Source organism: Triticum urartu, chromosome 5 (assembly GCF_003073215.2).
Source record: "Triticum urartu cultivar G1812 chromosome 5, Tu2.1, whole genome shotgun sequence".
Taxonomy (NCBI): Eukaryota; Viridiplantae; Streptophyta; class Magnoliopsida; order Poales; family Poaceae; genus Triticum; species Triticum urartu.
In genome coordinates, this window is record NC_053026.1 from 7623153 (window position 1) to 7631552 (window position 8400).

Genomic DNA, 8400 nt, shown 5'->3' on the forward strand with positions numbered 1-8400 from the left:
TTGACGAAGTTTTGGGTCAAGAAGCAAATTAGCAGCAATCAGTGCCATCCTACAGGCGGTGGTTTGCGAGTACACATGGATAGGAAATAAGATGAGATCAAATGTCATGATTCCATCTCGTCCCGATCCCGGGCGGACGGGGTGTTTGGGTCAGTAGCGGCGGGAGGATTCATCTACATGCTATTCATTGGATTTTCTTTGTACTAAATACCAGCAATATACAAAAAATACAGCTACAGTAGACACACACACACATCACCAAACCTTTGGTATTCATCTGAAGACCTAAGAAGACCCTTGGTGCCGCCCTGGTCAGGGACCCTCATTATGCGGTGCTCATGAGATGCGCAACACAGTTATGTAGTTTCATTTTCTCGAATATACCATACTCTCTCCATTTCAAAATATATTCTAAAATATAAGACATTTTTTATTGTTCATAAATCTCTCGTAAAATATTTACTCCATGGTTACAAATCATAATATACGAAAGTGAGTTTGAATATGGATATTGGAGTGTCTATTTTATGTAATTTAAATTATGCTTTATTTGACTAATTATAGGTCGAAGCATTTTTAACAGTGACTAACACAAATACTGGCATTGCACTACGTGCATAGCAGCATTTAAAAAATATTAAGCGCTAATATACATTATTATGATTCTTAACAAATGAATGGGTGCGAACCTCAGGACCCCCTTCAATGTAGGTGTCTATGGATAATGATTGTTTAAATATGGTCGTACATATACTGGCATGCGATGAGGTCTTCCTCCCGTACACTTCGTGGATCTACAATTTAGTTTTGTGTCGGTTATCATAATTATATATTATATAGGTCATTACTGTCAACATGTATCTAAACATTTGTAGTGCTTAGTCTGCCATGTCGGATTCAACACAAGATCTAAGGTGGCGCGTGAAGCCAATTATTCTTACATTGGTATAATTGTTTCATAGTTGGCCTGGGTAGATAACAACATTTCATCGTGCAACTTGGTATGTTTGGGTTGTTATTTGTTATTTTCATAATTTTATGGTTTCCAATACCCACATCTTGCAGATTTTGCTTCCATATACATTCTTTGGCCACTTTATCAACAAACGTGCATGCCTTGTATATGTCTTGGGCCCTCTTGCTACATCACAATTATTAGAGATTATAACTCTTAGAGTTGCATCGAAATTATTGAGATTTTTGAGGGATTTCAGTGACACCCTCAAAATAGCTCAACCCTGCTGGAATTTTGATAAATATATTTGGCAACGTATATTACCGGCTGTTATTCCAACGAGTACCGACAAGTAAATTTATCTATTTTATCATCATAAATTTCAACATACAATTATTTATTTTATTATCAATATATAAAAGCTAATAATTTATTAATTTGCAACGATGTGGAATGGTAAATAATTGGTTTGTCCGTTTGAACAAGGAGAACTCTATGCTGCACATCGTTGCATCTTCCACATGAAATATTCATGCTAACTATGTGTATATTATTTATGCAGTATGGTTATTAGTTGAGAAAGAAATTTACATTATACTTGCTCAAGTATCGTGTGAATGAAGCTAAAGACAACGTTCCTGACGTTGTACGACAATATCTTAAGCGCATCAAATAGATCTTAGTTTGTAACAGATTCTCATTTGAATCATTGCTCTATATGTATAGATCATTGAAATACATTTTTTAATGAAAAGACATTACAGTGACGTGGATTTCAATAGCTGTCCAATAGTTGTGTGCTATCGTTTTCTAGACATGCAGATTTTGACATGCATTATGTTTATAGATGTAATCAGGAAAATTTAAAAGGCCCGTGGCAACGCACGAGCGTTCTACTAGTTAAATGAAGAAAGAGAGAGTTGATTATCATATCATGATACCATATCATATTAAATGTTGTGTTACTATGTGTCATGCATGGCAATAAATAAAGTTAGCTATGATACTAACTTATGATACTATGCACTATGGATGTAGTATCATACACTAGTATCATATACATGATACTAGTATGTGATACTCGCCATTACGGCCAGCCTGAGGGCGCTTGGAAGAGGACCGGGGCATGCGATCAGCGCGATCAGGTGGGGGGGACCAAGCATGGGTGCGGGACGGTAGGTTTCTTTCCTTTTTCGGGGTGTCCTATGCTCCTTTCTTTTGTGGAAGAGCGCTCGCTTCCGTGAACACGGGCGTACATGTGCTGTCTACTCGCGTCCCACTTTAACTAGTACAACGCTCGTGCGTTGCCACGGGCTTCTAACTATTTTTTTATTACACTTATGAATGCAATTCATGTCAAATTACATGTATAGATTTTTTTCAATTGTGCATATAATGTATGTCATATTTCACATGTATAGAAAATATAGCCCGGAAGAATTAAAAATAATTGAAATCCACTTCACCTTCAATGTGACTCAATGATTTATACATAGAGAAATCATCCGAATAATTATATGTTACAAACTAAGATCTACTTCCTCCGTAAAGAAGTATAAGAGCATTTATGAGAAAGGAAGGGAGAAAAATGCTCTTATATTTGTTTACAAAGGGAATACTTAGTATATCAGTCGACATTAGTATAAAGATTCATACCTCAACTCATAACTATCCTACACAATAAATATATATAATTGATATGAATATTTAATCGAGTCATCGTATACCTATAGATTTCTCGTGCACATATGCATCTACTTTTTTTATCAATATATCACTCAACACCTTCTTTCTCCATCAACTATCTCCATCAACTATCTCCATCAACTCCAGTCCATGTTCACCACCTCAATTAGTTACACATCGGCTCCCAATCTCCCTTCCATCTGCATCAAACAGCAAAGCTCTCTCTATACATCCTCTCTTTCTCTCAGTGTAATATGCCAGTCTCCCTCTCTCCTTACATCCTCTCTTTCACACCCTATATATTTGCAGCTCACTCCCCCTCACTGTCTACCACCCTACATCCTTCACACACACACACACACTTTTTGTCGGTGTTAACATTAAGAAGCTATGTTATATCCTAGAACCTTAAACATTAAAGGAAATCTTAACATTTTCGCAGGCTAAAACAACTTCGAACTTAGTCCTCACTCATTTACTCCACCACTCCGAGCACACAATCTAGTGGTTATACTCTGTACAACAAACAAAGATGACTTCAGATGGTAAAATTTTCATCCGTAGCCAGACTTGTCGTGGGCAGCACGACACATCAGTTCTGATCCTTATTCTTGCCTATATTATAATTTATTCAAAAAAACAAGTGAAATTGACACTGAGATGAATACAGAAGGATATATGACAAGAGTTATAACATAGATCGTTGTTGCAACCAAATAACAGTTAGCATTGGTTGCACTTCGACCAATTATAAATGGCAATACTCCCATTCCATTTGATCTGCCCCCCCCCCGCCCCCACGTACTGTTGGGGGACGTAGTATTTCAAAAAAAATCCTATGATCACGCAGGATCTATCTAGGAGAAGCATAACAACGAGCGGGGAAGAGTGTGTCTACGTACCCTCGTAGACCGAAAGCGGAAGCGTTTAGTAATGCGGTTGATGTAGTCGAACGTCTTCGCGATCCAACCGATTCAAGTACCGAACGCACGTCACCTCCGCGATCAGCACACGTTCAGCTCAATGACGTCCCTTGAACTCTTGATCCAGTTGAGGCCGAGGTAGAGTTTCGTCAGCACGCCGGTGTGGTGACGGTGATGATGAAGTTACCAACGCAGGGCTTCGCCTAAGCACTGCGACAATATGACCGAGGTGGAAAACTGTGGAGGGGGGGCACCGCACACGACTAGAAGATCAACTTTGTGTGTCTCTGGGGTGCCCCCCTCCCGCGTATATAAAGGAGAGGAGGAGGAGGGTCGGCCACAAGGGGCGCGCCCAAGGGGGGAATCCTACTCCTAGTAGGAGTAGGTTCCCCCCTTTCCTAGTCCTAGTAGGAGAAGAAGGAAGGAGAGGAAGAAGAGAAGGAAAGGGGGGCTGCCCCTAGCCCTAGTCCAATTCGGTTTGGGCTAGGGGGCGCCATACCTTGGCCTGACTCCTCTCTTCCACAATTAGGCCCATGAGGCCCAATAAATTCCCGGGGGGTTCCGATAACCCCCGCTACTCCAAAACTTATCCGAAACAATCTGAACCATTCCGGTGTCCGAATGTAGCCTTCCAATATATGGATCTTTATGCCTCGACCATTTAGAGACTCCTCGTCATGTCCGTGACCTCATCCGGGACTCCGAACAACCTTCGGTACATCAAATCACATAAACTTATAATATGAATCGTCATCGAACGTTAAGCGTGCGGACCCTACGGGTTGGAGAAATATGTAGACATGACCGAGACACATCTCCGGTCAATAACCAATAGTGGAACTTGGATGCTCATATTGGTTCCTACATATTCCACGAAGATCTTTATAGGTCAAACCGCACAACAAGATACATTGTTCCCTTTGTCATCGGTATGTTACTTGCCCGATATTCGATCGTCGGTATCATCTTACCTAGTTCAACCTCGTTACCGGCAAGTCTATTTACTCGTTCCGTAAGGCATCATCCCACAACTAACTCATTAGTCACATTGCTTGCAAGGCTTATAGTGATGTGCATTACCGAGAGGGCCCAGAGATACCTCTCCGACAATCGGAGTGACAAATCCTAATCTCGATCTATGCCAACTCAACAAATATCATCGGAGACACCTGTAGAGCATCTTTATAATCACCCAGTTACATTTTGACGTTTGATACCACACAAGGTGTTCCTCCGGTATTCAGGAGATGCATAATCTCATAGTCATAGGAACATGTATAAGTCATGAAGAAAGCAATAGCAATAAACTAAACGATCATAGTGCTAAGCTAACGGATGGGTCTTTGATGACCCACAAGTATAGGGGATCTATCATAGTCCTTTCGATAAGTAAGAGCGTCGAACCCAATGAGGAGCAGAAGGAAATGACAAGCAGTTTTCAGTAAGGTATTCTCTGCAAGCACTGAAATTATCGATAACAGACAGTTTTGTGATAAGGTAATTCGTAACGGGTAACAAGTAACAAAATTAAACAAGGTGCAGTAAGGTGGCCCAATCCTTTTTGTAGCAAAGGACAAGCCTGGACAAACTATTATATAACGAAAGCGCTCCCGAGGACACATGGAAATTATCGTCAAGCTAGTTTTCATCATGCTCATATGATTCGCGTTCATTACTTTGATAATTTGATATGTGGGTGGACCAGTGCTTGGGTACTGCCCTTCCTTGGACAAGCATCCCACTTATGATTAACCCCCCTCGCAAGCATCTGCAACTACGAAAGAAGAATTAAGGTAAACCTAACCATAGCATGAAACATATGGATCCAAATCAGCCCCTTACGAAGCAATGCATAAAGTAGGGTTTAAGCTTCTGTCACTCTAGCAACCCATCATCTACTTATTACTTACCAATGACTTCCCCTAGGCCCAAACAATGGTGAAGTGTCATGTAGTCGACGTTCACATGACACCACTAGAGGAGAGACTGTTGGAAATATGCCCAAGAGGCAATAATAAAATGGTTATTATTATATTTCCTTGTTCATGATAATAGTCTATTGTTCATGCTATAATTGTATTATCCGGAAATCGTGATACATGTGTGAATACATAGACCACAACATTGAAGGAAATATGCCCTAGAGGCAATAATAAAGTTATTATTTATTTCCTTATATCATGATAAATGTTTATTATTCATGCTAGAATTGTATTAACCGGAAACATAATACATGTGTGAATACATAGACAAACAAAGTGTCACTAGTATGCCTCTACTTGACTAGCTCGTTGATCAAAGATGGTTATGTTTCCTAACCATAGACATGAGTTGTCATTTGATTAACGGGATCACATCATTAGGAGAATGATGTGATTGACATGACCCATTCCGTTAGCATAGCACTTGATCGTTTAGTTTGTTGATATTGCTTTCTTCATGACTTATACATGTTCCTATGACTATGAGATTATGCAACTCCCGTTTACCGGAGGAACACTTTGTGTGCTACCAAACGTCACAACGTAACTGGGTGATTATAAAGGTGCTCTAAAGGTGTCTCCGAAGGTACTTGTTGGGTTGGCGTATTTCGAGATTAGGATTTGTCACTCCGATTGTCGGAGAGGTATCTCTAGGCCCTCTCGGTAATGCACATCACTTAAGCCTTGCAAGCATTGCAACTAATGAGTTAGTTGCGAGATGATGTATTACGGAATGAGTAAAGAGACTTGCCGGTAACGAGATTGAACTAGGTATTGAGATACCAACGATCGAATCTCGGGCAAGTAACATACCGATGACAAAGGGAACAACGTATGTTGTTATGCGGTCTGACCGATAAAGATCTTCGTAGCATATGTAGGAGCCAATACGAGCATCCAGGTTCCGCTATTGGTTATTGACCGGAGACGTGTCTCGGTCATGTCTACATTGTTCTCGAACCCGTAGGGTCCGCACGCTTAACGTTACGGTGACAGTTTCATTATGAGTTTATATTTTTTGATGTACCGAAGGTTGTTCGGAGTCCCGGATGTGATCACGGACTTGACGAGACATAAAGATCGATATATTGGACGACTATATTTGGACACCGGAAAGGTTTCGGGTAAGATTGGGACAATAACGGATCACCGGGAGGTTATCGGAACCCCCCGGGAGGTATATGGGCCTTATTGGGCCTTAGTGGAAAGGAGGGGAAAGGAGCAAGGGAGGGGGCGCCCCCCAAGCCCAATCCAAATTGGGAGGGGGGCCGGGCCCCCCTTTCCTTCCTCCCACCTTCCTCTTCCTTCCCTCTCCTACTCTTAATAGGAAAAAGGGGAGTCCTACTCCCGGTGGGAGTTGGACTCCCCCCCTTGGGCGCGCCACCCTCCTTGGCCGGCCCCCTCCTCCACTCCTTTATATACGGGGGCAGGGGGGCACCCCAGAGACATAACAATTGATCATTAATCTCTTAGCCGTGTGCGGTGCCCCCCTCCACCATAATCCTTGATAATATTGTAGCGGTGCTTAGGCAAAGCCCTGCGATGGTAGAACATCAAGATCGTCACCACGCCATCGAACTCATCCCCGACACTTTGCTGGATCGGAGTCCGGGGATCGTCATCGAGCTGAACGTGTGCAAAAACTCGGAGGTGCCGTAATTTCGGTGCTTGATCGGTCGGGCCATGAAGACGTACGACTACATCAACCGCGTTGTTATAATGCTTCCGCTTCCGGTCTACGAGGGTACGTAGACAACACTCTCCCCTCTCGTTGCTGTGCATCACCATGATCTTGCATGTGCGTAGGAATTTTTTTGAAATTACTACGTTCCCCAACAAACATGTCCCTAGTGAGCCTCTAGTTGACTAGCTCGTTGATCAACAGGTGGTCATGGTTTCCTGACTATGGACATTGGATGTCATTGATAACGGGATCACATCATTAAGGGAAAGATGTGATGGACAAGACCCAATCCTAAGCATAGCACAAGATTGTGTAGTTCGTCTGCTAGAGCTTTTCTAATGTCAAGTATCTTTTCCTTAGACCATGAGATTGTGCAACTCCTGGATACTATAGGAATACTTTGGCTGTGCCAAACGTCACAACGTAACTAGGTGGCTATAAAGGTGCACTACGGGTATCTCCGAAAGTGTCTGCTGGGTTGGCATGAATCGAGACCGGGATTTGTCACTCCTTATGACGGAGAGGTATCTCTAGGCCCACTCGGTAAGACATCATCGTAATGAGCTCAATGTGACTAAAGGGTTGGTCACGGGATGATGTGTGATGGAACGAGTAAAGTGACTTACCGGTAACGAGATTGAATAAGGTATTGAGATACCGACGATCAAATCTCGGGCAAGTAACTTACCGATTGACAAAGGGAATTGTATGCGGGATTGCTTGAATCCTCGACATCATGGTTCATCCGATGAGATCATCATAGAACATGTGGGAGCCAACATGGGTATCCAGATCCCGTTGTTGGTTATTGGCCGGAGAGTTGTCTCGGTCATGTCTGCATGGTTCCCGAACCCGTAGGGTCTACATACTTAAGGTTCGATGACGCTAGGGTTATTAGGAAGATTTGTATGTGATTACCGAATGTTGTTCGGAGTCTCGGATGAGACCCCGGACGTCACGAGGAGTTCCGGAATAGTCCGGAGGTGAAGATTTATATATGGGAAGTCATCATACTGTCACCGAAAATATTCAGGGGTATGTCGGTATTGTACCGGGACCACCGGAGGGGTTCCGGGGGTCTACCGGGAGGGTCCACCTGCCCCGGAGGGCCTTATGGGCCGTAGGTGGAAGGGAACCGGCCCCTAGTGGGCTGGGCGCCATCCCACCCTA